Source organism: Schistocerca americana, chromosome 8 (genome assembly GCF_021461395.2).
Source record: "Schistocerca americana isolate TAMUIC-IGC-003095 chromosome 8, iqSchAmer2.1, whole genome shotgun sequence".
In the NCBI taxonomy this organism is placed as follows: Eukaryota; Metazoa; Arthropoda; class Insecta; order Orthoptera; family Acrididae; genus Schistocerca; species Schistocerca americana.
In genome coordinates this window covers 198,113,101-198,127,316 of record NC_060126.1, presented here as the reverse complement: position 1 = coordinate 198,127,316, position 14,216 = coordinate 198,113,101, and the positions used below count along the sequence as shown (strand labels likewise).

Genomic DNA, 14,216 nt, shown 5'->3' with positions numbered 1-14,216 from the left:
GATTAGATGTAGTGCTGAAGCACACAGAAATACCAATATTTTAAACATCTGCATCGTCTATCCGTAAAGCGAAATCCATACATAGCGAGCGTTGACGCATTCAGCACATAGCGAGGCGCATGCAGCACGATTCCGTTGTTTCCACTTAAATTCTGGCAGAGCAGTCATTATGGTACTGGCCTGTTTTTCTGGGTTTGGTTTCGATTCGCTTGATTTAGCTTCTGTCACCACGAAGACAGAAATCGTACGGCCTGCTGTAGACAACTCAATTTTGAAGTTGCCTCTCTTCACCACTAATATAAACATAACCTCTAATTACCAGAACAGAGCTGAATGTCGGTAAGTGAACGACGTTGAATGGTTGACTAGGGTCTTGGCCTCGGTAGTGCCGAATATCTCTGAGTACCAATCAACAGTGCACCAGGATTGCAGAACTATTCGTATTGTAGAAAGCCTGGAAAAGATACTAGGCCACATGTGCACTGAAATACATATCCTATGTTCATTCCGGTGTTCTTTTGCACAGAGACGGTGAGGTCCCTCTCTGCTGAAGACTAAGAAATTAGTCTCTTATACTGTGTAAGAATACTTGACCATAGGAGTACCGTCTGAGAAAAAAATGAAATGTTGTGTGGCTAGGTCGCCTGATGCAAGTCTTTTGAGTTGACGCCACTTCGGCGACTTGCGTGTCGATGAGGATGAGATGCTGGTGGTGATGATGATTAGGACAACACAACACCCAGTCCGTGAGCGGAGAAAATCTCCGACCCAGATGGGAATCGCACCCAGCCCCTTGATATGACAGCCCATCGCGCAGACCACTCAGCTATCGGGAAGGAGGGGGGGGGGGGGGGGTGGAGGAGGGGGCGGGGACCACTGTCAGAGAAATTTTATGTTACATCTATAATCTTTTAGCGGTGTCTGACTTTTCGTGCGTCCTGGCTGTGGCAGCTTTGTGTGATTCTCTTTGCTTAATAGGTGGAGTCCATTTTTTCAATAACTTTCTATTTACTAAAAACTGTTAAGAGTGTTAATAATTCTACACTGAAGAGATAATATCAGTCAAAATATTTTAATGCGATGTATCTTGTGATTGTGTTTTTCACTAATGTACTGGATTATTTATAATAATCTCTCGATTTTAGTACTATCATTATTGCATAAAGCATCACAATAAATTTCTTCACATTTCGTAGTCAAAAAATCTGGTTTATATGTTCCTCATGAACACTCATTTTACTGTGACACTTGTTCTTTTGTAATTATTTCTCTCGCCAAGCTTTATAGATGTGTCTATTTGGAGAGAGCGTTTGCTGTGACAGGCGGAAGTATTTTGTCAAAAGCCGAGCGTTCTTTTCTTTTCTTGCTTCCTATGTAATTACCTTTTCGAAAAATGGCCATTGAATTAGTTTCATGGCTATGAACTTTTTCTCTGTCTATTCTGTAGAAACTAATTGTACGTTTATATTTTCTCTACCTGTCAAACGGGTGGGGGTGGAAAAAAAAACATAACTGACCGCGCAAGAATACGCGGAGAACTTGTGTCCTTCCTGATCCCCCCTTGACAGTCATCAAGGGCGAAACCAGCAAAAGGCACAGGTGGTCAGTTACCCCCGCCGCTCCCTCCGGTGAAAAGGAACCTTCGCAGACGAAACTCTAATTCTCCTTCGCAAAACAGGCCGCTGTATCTATTGAGTATCAGTTGGACCGTTTGAGAAAAGGCATAACATGTGATGCACATTAACTTCTACCAAGTGCACCCAGAGTTGTTTGTTGTTAAACTTCTAAAATACTTCGTCATTAATTTTTATCCTAACATGAGTTGTCCCCCGCCACTCCCCTTGCTCAGATCCTAGGTACACATTTGGTAATCAAAATCAAGTACCCCGAAGTGGAAAATCTGTTGTGTAAACGGTTACTGAGGTGGCCTGTGTAACTATTCTCCTGCTTTTAATTTATGGCGCGTACTGAGGCACATAGACATTTCACCTAGGTCACAGGCGGATGAATTACGTAACTGAGTGGATAATTTCTGCACAAAGTCCCTTTGGCTATGTCTTGTAGATAGGCTTACTGAGTGTTGTTTTTTCTCAGAGTAGCGCTTGCAACCTATGTCCTCAATTATTTGCTGGATGTGTACGAATCTCTTTCTTCCTCTACAGTTTTTGCCCTTCACAGTTCCCGCTAGTACCATGGAAGTCATTCCCTGATGTCTTAAAAGATGTCCCATCATCCTGTCCCGTTTCCTTATCAGTGTTTTCCACATATTCCTTCCTCTCTGATTTTCCGCAGCACCTCCTCACTCCTTACCTTGTCAGTCCACCTAATTTTCAACATTCCTCTGTAACACATCTCAAATGCTCAGATTCTCTTCTGTTCCGGTTTTCCCACAGTCCATGTTTCATTGTCATACAATGCTGTACTCCAGACGTACGTTCTCAGAAATTTCTTCCTCAAATTAAGGCCTATGTTTGATACTAGTAGACTTCTCTTGGCCAGGAATGCCCTTTTTTCTATTGCTAGTCTATTGGTGTCCTCCTTGCTCCGCCCGTCACTTCTTATTTTACTGCCTAGGTAGCTGAATTCCTTAACTTCATCCACTTCGTGACCATCAGTCCTGATATTAAGTTTCTCGCTGTTCTCATTTCTACATTTATTCTCAATCCACATTCTGTACTCATTAGACAGTTTATTCCGTTCAGCAGATCATGTAATTCTACTTCACTTTCACTCAGGATAGCAATGTCATCAGTGAATCGTATCATTGACATCCTTTCACTTTGAATTTTAATTCCACTCCTGAACCTTTCTTCTATTTCCATCATTGCTTCTTCGATGTACAAATTGAACAGGAAGGGGAAAAATCGACACCACTGTCTTACACCCTATTTAATCCGAGCACTTCGTTCGTGTTCGTCCACTCTTATAAATCCCTCTTGGCTCTTGTGCATGTTGTGTGTTGTGTCTAGACAAGACAGCCTAGACACAATGAGTGGAAGCCGAAAGGCACGCGCTAAGCCAAAGCAGGGTGCGTGAGGTCTGAAACAGGTTACGTAATGAATGCTATAAAGAAAAGTACGTAGCTTCTGGAATACTTAACTTTAATCCATCCTTTTGGTACATCTGGAGATTGTGGCGATACAAGTGAGACTCTTTAGATACATGCAATGTTACTAATGGCGCCACTCCTGAACCTTTCTTCTATTTCCATCGTAGCCATTGACTTAGCTGAAGGCTATTCTAACTATCTGCTCGGCAAAGGAGCGAGGCTTCGTCAGTGTAGTCGCTAGCTACGTCGTCCGTACAACTGGGGCGAGTGCTAGTCCGTATCTCGAGACCTGCCTTGTGATGGCGCTCGGTCTGCGATCACACAGTGGCGACACGCGGGTCCGACATGTACTAATGGACCGCGGCCGATTTAAAGCTACCACCTAGCAAGTGTGGTGTCTGGCGGTGACACCACATTGTGTATGACGCGTCTCTCCGTATAGCTTACCCCTATTTTTCTAATAATTTCGAACATCTTGCACCATTTTGCATTGTCGAAGGCTTTTTCCAGGCCGACAAATTCTATGAACGTGTCTTGATTTTTCGTTAGTCTTGCTTCCATTATCAGCCGCAACGTCAGAATTACCTCTCTGGTGTTTTTATCTTTTCTAAATACAAACTTATCATCTAGAACATCCCCAATTTTCTTTTCCATTCTTCTGTATATTATTTTTGTCACCAACCTGGATGCATGAACTGTTTAGCCGATTGTGCGGTAATTCCCGCACTTGTCAGCTCTTGCAGCCTTGGAAACTGGGTGGATCATATTTTTGCGAAAGACAGATGACATGTCGCCAGACTCATACATTCTGCACACCAACGTGAATAGTCGTTTTGTTGCCATTTACCCCAATGATTTTAGGAATTCTGATGGAATGTTATCTATCCCTTCTGCCTAACTTGATCTTACTGATTGTATAAATGTCTCGATTTTTCAGTATTTTATGGTTTTGTCGCTTCCTAATGGGAAAACCAGATCAGTGACGAAATCGGTGCAGAGGAAGATTTTAAGTAGTGGAACGTAGATCGGTCCCTAGTCTACTACAGTTTGATGGACGTACTCGTAATTGTACCGAGAAGCGTCTCAAGAGTGTTGAATCTGAGGGCCTGAAGTGTGACCCATAAAACACATTATGGAAGTGATTCGGAAACATCCTACAAGGAAACTTACGAGCAATTTGAACGGAAAGTTAATTAGTTTCAATAAACTACAATTAGTCAAAGGCGAAGACGTTGTGCCAACAGAGTGAATATTATGCAGGTCATCCACAACAGTACTTAAGGATGAAATATGCTCTCTGGAAAACTGTTTGTATCAAGAGAATTAAGTGGATAGTTTTTACTCCGGAAACCCTTTACTGCTAGACAGAGAACTTACCTCCATTCCGTCATACGTCCAATTTCTAAGAAGCAATAAAATGAGGATAAGTTGCTGTAGGGTGTGATCGAAGAAATTCAATGCTGAATAAAATCTACCTTAAGTAATTTTTTTATCAATGTGCAGTATATTTTGGGTTAACTGGAAATTCACTTCGTAAATAAAAAATATGTGATGATATGCTGAACGAAAAAAACTGTACTCATAATAGCAAATTTTGTATCAGTTGTTCAGATAAATAAGGGAGCACACAGGAAAACAGCACGCAGTTTACAAAATGTAATACCTCTCTAGCAAGCGGAAAGAAGTATTCCCTATCTGAATCGCCAATGTGGGAAAGTCCTTGCAACATCCTTTCTTGTGCTATCAAAATTACTCCTTTTTATTGACGTTTTGTACCAGCAAAGAAATAACACACAATTAAGTTCTTGAGCGTGCATACTGATGAAAACAAACTGGAAAATCCATAAAGTAGACCTCCTACGACTTTGTTACAAAGTAAGCAGTCGATTACAAGGCCTTTTTCTTATACATTACTGAAATTTATAAACAGCTGCTCCAAAATTCCCATCAAAAGAAGTTCGTTAATTACGAACCTGTAAATGGCCAGTACGTGCCCATATAAAATTTATATACGTCTATATTGTCACTGAATGCGAACGGTCTTGCCACAGTGGTAACACCGGTTCCCGTCAGCTCACCGAAGTTAAGCGCTGTCGGGCTGGGTTAGCACTTGGATGGGTGACCATCCGGTCTGCCGAGCGCTGTTGGCAAGCGGGGTGCACTCAGCCCTTGTGGGGCAAACTGAGGAGCTATTTGATTGATTGAGAAGTAGCGGCTCCGGTCTCGTAAACTGACATACGGCCGGGAGAGCGGTGTGCTGTCCACATGCCCCTCCATATCCGCATCCAGTGACGCCTATGGCTGAGGATGACACGGCGGCCGGTCGGTGACGTTAGGTCTTCATGGCCTGTTCGGAAGGAGTTTAGTTTTTTAATATTGTCACTGACCCCGCAGTCTTGTTTTCGGTTGACACGTTGTACATCATAACGTTTATCGTGAATGTCATCCACGGAACGAACTAACTAAATAACATCTTTTATTGTTTTCGCAGTGTGTCGACCTTAATCGAAAAAAAATGTAAATGTTACGCGAGGAAGGCACACAAGATGTTCTTTACATCTCATCTGTACATTCAAATATCTTCATGCCATGTATATCCTTCATAATAAACTTAAATTTTGACAAGAACATCATGTTTTTTCTCTCGCGGAAATGATTGGATGTGGCTGGAAAACTAACGGAGTTGGTTGATATAATAAAATAGCTTGGTCTCACAGCAGAAAAGATAGTAATAAACATGTATGTAATATTTACTTCATAATGTTATGCACCATTTACATTCTACTCTTAGAAAATGTAATTAAAAATTATTATGAAATAATTTATTTTGTAGTCCTTGCAATTAACAAGTTTAAAAAATAATTGCCAAAATCGGACCTTTTCTAAAAAATCAAAGTAGTATTAACCAAAGTTGGAAAAAGGGTATTAAATCAGAGAAAACGTAATCCCGATTCAGTGCCGCACTTCTTAGGTGGTGGGCTGGCGGTGCATCGCCAAGACTCGGGGCACATAACGTGACCCCAGTGGACCGCGGTTTTCCATTTGTTAAAGATTATCGATTTTATCTTGATATGCTTTGGACTTCATCAACCTCCAGGTGAAGATGCCCACTGAGGTCACATCTGGCGAGCTGGGAGCCCAAAGTCTTGTCTATGGACGGCCAGTGTGTCTGCAAGGAAAAGTGGCATTCATGTGATCGTAGGAGGCAAACAACAGCAGCTGTCCTTTCTTCTGTTGTGTTTATTCTTTTGTACTGGCAGAAAGAAAGTCAAAATTTTTGACGATAAGTTACAAATAGTAAGAGACTTCATGAACACGTTACATATAAAGATAAAATAAAATATAACATCATCCAGAAGTAAAATGAATTTATCTGCTATAGGATGTTCTTGTAGACTTTCGTTCTGACAATTATTTTTTTAAAAGAAAAAAGACCTTCTTTTTAGCAGAAATTTTGTCTTTGAAAAGATGTTCAGTGTTATTTCCTTCCGTCAGTTGTGCGACCATTTTTCACAAGACACTACTCCTAAGTCCGAAGAGAGAAGCTTCCATAGCAAGACAATACTAAAACCACTCTTCAATAGATTTACCCAGCATTTTAAGGTCCTTTTCTTCTGCTGTATCAGGTGTACCATACTTCATGTTTAATAAGCTCGTAAGTTTTGTTTCTGGAACATTAAACTGTTTTCTGGTCTTCTTCCAACCCATCTTTTTCTTAACTGCTTCAATAATCTGTAATTTTAGAGAGACTCCACTTCTTTGATCAATCTTCCTCATTGTTGTTATGAATGAAAACATAGACGACACTGGTGTAATATTCTAGAATGTTTTTTATTTCACAAACCAGTTTCGGACGTTACGCCATCATCAAGGACAAAGATAAATATACCATGGAGTGAAAATTTCGTCGTATCAAATATTTTAAACTAGCGCAGCTACAGAGTATCTCCGTTTCCAAAGCTGAAAATGGTTGGTTAGTTAGGAATAAAACGAGAGGAATTATTTCAGTCAAAATGCGATGTTATCTCTCTCCGTGAGTGAAGACAACTTCCAAATTGAATAAAATGCAATCAAGTAGCATCAAACAATGGCCACCGTCTTACTTTGGTGGACGCCATAATGCACAAAAAGCAAAAATAGAAGGTGGGCTCTCGTCATCACCATGTTCTCGATCCACCAACTCTAAAACGCAAGAAATGGTACACAATTCCATATTTAGGGGAAGTCTCACACAATGTCGCCTGGAAGCTTAAAACATCTTTTTCGTTCACAACACTATTGGACACTGCTTCAGCTTATCCCTTCAGCTGCGGAAAAGAGCAGAATATACAAATCAGGAGCAATGAAACTTTCCCAACACAGAAGCAGCCAGTTCAACAATTGTTGCTACATCTGATCCACAAACGGCAAGAATTTTCAACAAATTCGCTTTTGATCAAAAGTAATTACATTTAAGAAAATATTCATGAATTAAAAAAATCAAGTGAAGTGTTTGCGAATCATTAGGCTCCATACAAAATTGGTCCATGTCAAGGAAAGTACATACGATAATAAGAACGGCCAACAACAGAAATATATACCGTTCTTATCATACGTGATATATGTGTTTATATCCCCTTGCTTTCGGCAGAGTAAGCTGCATTTATCCGCATATTCGAAAGTATTTGTTCATGCGTAAGTCGTAGTGTGTGTCACTGAATCAGCGAGATACTGTTGTTTTTGCATTTATTTCACGATCATTCATGTCTGTTGATCATTTACTAATGCGTGCAACGCAGAAATATAATAATTATTCCGTTAATCAAGTTTAAAAATAATTAAAAACAAAGTTTAATTTGACGACTGGCTTTCTAACCGCTAGAGGCGCTAGTCTCTTTTCAAGAGTTAGACGATAACAACTTACAGAGCACTATCGCGACCGTATGTGTGGGAAACCGAAGAACAAACCGAAAGAAGTAGTAAAGTAAGTCTGAAATGAATGTAGTTTCCTACATTTCTCTGTTAGTTCTTTACTTTGGTATACCTTCCTGCATAAATAATTTTTTCTTATTTTATTTTCATTATGTTAACAATACATGTCAGTATAGTCAAAGAGCATAAATGCTTTTATGTATCTGTATGTATCTTTGCTATCAGAGTTTGTTTTTGCTACCGAGACTGAACAATAATGTGATGGCGTCGTGAGGAAACAGAACGCTAACCGTTGACTTGTGGCATGCCTGGTCTGTTAGGTTTCGTACGTATAGACACAAAAATTTACATAATATGTGCACCGTATCGTGCGAACCATAAAAAGATGTGCTCTCTGCTTCATGTGTGGGTGAACTAAGACAGTTTTTGCGTATGTAATGGATGCTCACTGTTTAAGCAATGCGAGTGCACGATACCAGTTTGCACATTTTCAGGACTCTACTTGGGCACGACTAATTCTTGATGCGTGTCGTTTCAATCACTGAACTAAAATGTTTAGGGTGTGCCAAGGAGTAGAGCATTGTACAGACAAGTATACTCCGTAAGTACGTCTGCCCCGCATTTCAAATTGTGCACCCGCTGGAAGTGTCGTGGCACGTCATCAAGCTTACTATGACAGCTGTAACAGTCTCATCCTTAACCGCATAGAATGCATAACTGATTTGGAGGCAGAATTTCCTACACAGAATCGTCACCACACTGTCTCTGAATTCTGCAACGAGGTGAGATGCACACAAAACGGGTATGTTTCAGAAAGACTTAAATGCAATCAGGCTCTCTCTTAAATCAAATATAGCGCCTCTTTTCTGTCTTACAAAAGAATGCTACTAAAGCTGTAACATTGAAATTAGTCGACCTACAACATCATCATTGTAACAATACCATTATATAAATTCATGTATCTACTCCACCTTCTTCCTATAATTTTTCTACTGTTAAGTAAAGTAAAAGTTAGACTTGCTCCCCTTAAATGTATCTGACCAATTCCATAGATTTAAATTTATCACTTAGTAAATAAATGTCAGATGAATATATCTGTAACCCGTTATTATACGGCGTGTGGTCGAACCCACCATAAATGTGGTTTGTTCTGATTAGTCGAGAACCTCAGCCCGCAAGGTATTCAAATTTGATAGCTGATGTGTACATGATTGTGGCTGTTTGTCCGCAGTTTTACGCTAGTTGTATGGATTGGGTGCGTCAGTATCTTTCGAGTAATTGAGTGCATTTCTGAATATATGCATACTTATTATTCAACGTGGTCCTTCAAACTTGCAGCAGCTATATTTAATGACAGAACCTAGTTTTTTTACATGTATACGTAAAAGTGCAGGACAATTATATGAGCAGTGTTTCTTTGAGTCGAACAGTAAATTTTATTCTTTCGGCGCAGAATCCCACACACGAAATAAGTCACTTATCTTTAACACAATTCATTCAGTGTAACATATCCAGATTAGGCCATCACTTGATAACACGGTCATTTGCACTACTTAAATTTAGATCGACCATTTCCGTTGTTAAACCCAACAACAAATGAAAACATGAAGGAAATGAAATTGATTAAGTTGTGAGCCAATCTTTTTATTAAGACCGATTATGATACGCAACCAATTTCACGCCAATATAAATAGGCACCAATACCTTTACAGCAGCGAAAACGTTTATCAAAAACTAAAAGATTCTCCAGAATCAGCGTGTCCTCTGGGTCTTAAGGACACCAATATCGGATGCAACGCGTGACATCCATTAATAACCAGGCAAGAAAAAGGAAACAGTTATGTTAAGAAAAATACAGTGACTATTTGAGAAAGGCTGCTGCCAACCTCAAGAGCTGACCAGAATGTTGGCACTACATGTCCAGCACCATTGCACAGTTAAGACTTTCGAGCGATAATTTGTAACTAATTACGACAAAACTTATAGTTTAGTAACAGTTTAATTTAGACTCCCACTAACCTATAGGACGTATCCAGGACCACTGAAAGCCAGTACATCGTCCTTATATTTGTTATGCAATAATTTTAAGAGACAGGCCTACATCAACGCATTGAGATGTCGCTGAAGAAGTAAATCAGCAGATAATTTACATGCGTTGTTTTCTTCCTGACTGGTTGCCCTAAGACGACAAAGATTTTCAAGTTTTGCATTTTTCGAATGGTTCACATTCCATGAAAACTAATTACTTATTACCTGCCCCATTTTGTATATCAAAACACTGGCGTCATCGTACGATGCAGTCTTTTCAAGATCAATGTCGGTACGTTGTTTATTTTCAAATGCGCATTGTAGTTTGAGACGTAGTTAGTTAAGGTCTGTGGAATTTTGTACGGTAGACCAGTTCTGTGAATGGTCTCAGACAATTACGACAGCCAGGAGTTGCAGATTGGCCTAAGCCGTGCCCTCCCTTCATGGTGCCGCAGTTCCACGTAACTACCAGGACATTCGCAACTGCAAAACCCTCCTCGAATAAATTACAAATTTTTAAGGGTTGTTACCGGGCTATCTGGAACTGAGTGAGCCAGATGGATATTGACACACTGCGGGTCCTCGGCCACGGAGGCAAGTACATTATATTTAATAATTCAGAAATAATCATGGAGAAGCTAAGAAAATTAGATGTTTTGCTTTGTTTCTCGCAGTCGGTTTTAACAGAAAACCAGGAACGGCAGCGGCACGAGTTTAGACTTTACCGACACCTACCGCCCAAAACCAGGATGAGTGAACATTTAAAACATTATACAAATGGTTTTCTTGTACTGATCATGAATTTTCGGATTTTACATGCTCTGCCTGCTGACTCTGACAAGAGGCAAGAGGTTTATTGTTACTGCAAGATTCCAGGGATACTCAAAGAGTGTTTTTTTTTTCATCTCATTATTTGCGATTGTTAAGCACAAGATAAATAACGTACAGAAATAAGATGCAGTGCCGGTCGCCAACATAGATATCTACAGGAGATAACTTCATACAGTAACTAACTTTAGTTTCTTACTAAAACTATGCCAGTCGTATGATCGTTCAGACTCGCACACAGAACTAACAATTGTGCGGACACCATGATGCCAACAATAAAAATAAGATAGCCTTGAATCGCTAAGAATCTCTTGAAACTTTTTAGCGTACATTATTTTGGATCGAAGCAGAAATCTCCCTCGCGTCTACAAATCCGCCTTTTCCCACTCTTGGAGCAGTACTGTTTCAAATATTTCATACAGCAAGAGTTGAATGTTCACGATCAATGTTACTATGTCGTACCGGCAACAAGCAGTTAGAAGCAGTTCGAGGTGCATTCTGAGACCAAGGCTCACACCGCCCTACTCACCGATGTGACGCTCCTCACGACAGAGCAAGTAGTCACTCACTTTTATACGAAAAGTAATCTGTAACTAAAAGAGCAATTTCCGAAAGACCATTCTGATTATATGCACAATGTCAATGATGGAACAATGTCAATTTTGAGAGGTACAGATTTTACGAGCGTTTACCTGCATAACAATTCTGGCGTTCGATCTGTCTTGTGCTAAATATGTGAAGGGATGAACCATTTAACTGCTAAAAAAAGGATAACTACATTTACGAAGGTACATAACATACGTAGTCCTTTACATTTCAAACGACCCCATTTTATAGTGATTTACGAAGTTTCAAGAAAATAAAACCTGTTATAAACTCGATATTACAACTGTTCTATAAGCACTTTTAGCTAGTTGAGACTTTGGTAAGACAAGCAGAAACAGATTGTGCCGAATAAAATAGTAGAAGTTTGAAGATGACAAACAGGTTCACCAAAGTAAAAAATGTTTAAAGTTAAACTCAAAATTAAAAAACGGACTACCATAATTGGTGAATCAATACATGTATGCATACATACGTTAGAAAAAGTAATTAAATTATTGTAACATATATACGTCTACATATGTACAAACTTATGTACATTCATTCTGTACATACAAAGGACTTTTATATGTTCATATATACTCAACAAACCGCCATGAAGTGCACGGCAGAGGGAACGACCCACTGTACCAGTTATTAGTTTCTTCCTGTTCCGTTCACGTCTAGAAAGCTGGCAGATGGTTGTGTGAATGCATCTGTGCGTGAAGTAATTATTCTAATCTTATCCTCACTATCCCTATGTGAGCGATACGTAGGGGACTATATTCCTACAGTCGTCATGTAAAGCCAGTTCTTGAAACTTTGTTATTCATCAAAAGTCTTCCAGTTCAGCTCCTTCAATATCTGTGTGAATTCTCCCATTAACGAAACAAACCTGTACCCATTCATGCTGCCCTTCTCGGCATATATTCAGTATCCCACGTTGCTGCTATTTGGTACTGGTCCCACACCCCACACACTTGAGCAATATATTAGAGCCGGTCGCGCGATTGTAAGCGCACTCGTTTGTAAACTGATTGCACTTCCCCAGCACTCTACCAATAAATCGCAGTCTGCCACTTGCTTCACCCACAACTCAGCCTAAGTGATCATTCCATTTCGTATCCCCCCTTCAAAGTATTACACACAGGTATTCGTATGAGTTCGCAGATGTCAACAGTGACTCATTGATATTATAGTCATAAATCTTATTCATTTTCAAATTAACCATTTTTCCGTCTCATGATTGTGATAGCAGTTTAAATTTATGTTAAGTTTATAGCAGTTTTAATCGATTTTGACCTAAAAAGGCGTACATTGGGCCTCCTGTGAGCTGCTGAAAGCAGAGGATCTGCCTTTTGTGTGTGTCTGTGGTCTAGAGTTCAGAACTTAGTACCCATGACAAAAATAGAAATCAACACACAAATTACTTCTTTGATTTCCGATCCATGGAGATTACAAATTTATAAACGGCAGTTCAGTACGATGTCACATCGTACGTGGAACAGCATCATTCTGCAATATCTTCGTAACCAATATCCTATTCCACATAAATATTTTATTCTATATAAATGTATAGATAGCAGCACTGACGAATGTAACGGTTTAAAGTGCCAGGTCAGCACGGCATAAATACCGACTTTGAAATTATAGGTCGTACCTCTTCCGGAATTACAGAAATAATGGATGGTTTTTCAGATGCACATGTCATAAACCTGTACAGTAGAACCCAGTAATAAATAAGAGAAGAATGATGATAGAACACAAATTGAGAAGTAAATGCGCAAATTTAGGGCTAGTGTAAAGAAAATCGTGCACGTTTTAAAAAGACATACTATAAGCTTTTGTGAAACGCAGCACTTTCAAAGGATGCTATAAAAACTTAAATGCTGCATGCAGAGCAACAGTGCTAGCACATTATTCTTAATTGATGCTGTAGACTAGCAAAAAATATTTTTAAACGAAAATTCGAGAAGAAAAACACTATAGTTATATGCACAGATGCAAATTAGATTAGGCCTACGTGAACAGTAGGTTAGCGCCCAAATACAAAGCAACAAATACGCTCTCATTCCAAGTGTTTTTAATTAGTTTATTTGCTAAACTACTGTATTACAAATCGTAAACCTTGGGAGACAAACGAGCCAACAAAGTGCCGCCGCCAGTAGTGCAGTTCCAAGAAACATAAGTTGTAGTGAAGTTCGGAACAGGATAATACGATCTGGAAAATATTCGCTAAACGCTGGTAAATCACCAGCTGAAGGACCAAGAAAAGGTGATGTTCCCTAACAGGTTCTCGATGCAGATATGTTCTAACTTCATCACAAGAACGTATTAGATTTGTACTGGCTACATTTTGATTGCGCCTGGAAAGAAATTGGCACTTACATCTGCATAAGGCTCAAACCATTTTTTAAATACTGTATCGAAGTTGTCTTCAAACCTGTACTTATGTGCTTATTGAACGATATGTGCTGATCGTGAGACTCATGCTCAAATGTCTGGACACTCAGGAGAGCATGGACTACACATTTTTGTAATGAAAGTGTCCTCAAAATGAGAGAAAATTCGCGTGTTGGTCTCCTCATGCATCTAGCGAGCCATTAACAGAAACTCTGCAGTGTAGCACAGCCAGTAGTATTCAGCCTGTCAAGTGTCCTTGACTAGCTGATAACAGCACATGCCCTAAAGCCCTAAGTGACAAGTTGCTGTCAGCTATGAGATGACATTCGACGCTGCCGTTGAATTCTAGATTAACAATATAGTGGCATTAAACACGTATCGGTACTGCACGTGTTTTGGAGGCATATGCTGTTTT

The 14,216-nt window shown here is 39.7% G+C and overlaps 1 protein-coding gene and 1 pseudogene across 1 annotated transcript in view; both read left to right on the top strand.

The window, feature by feature from the left end:
* LOC124546001 overlaps positions 1-14,216 on the top strand; it is a 359,037-nt gene that overhangs the window by 149,205 nt on the left and 195,616 nt on the right. The window lies entirely within an intron of this gene.
* On the top strand, positions 5,082-5,199 carry LOC124546115 (annotated as a pseudogene).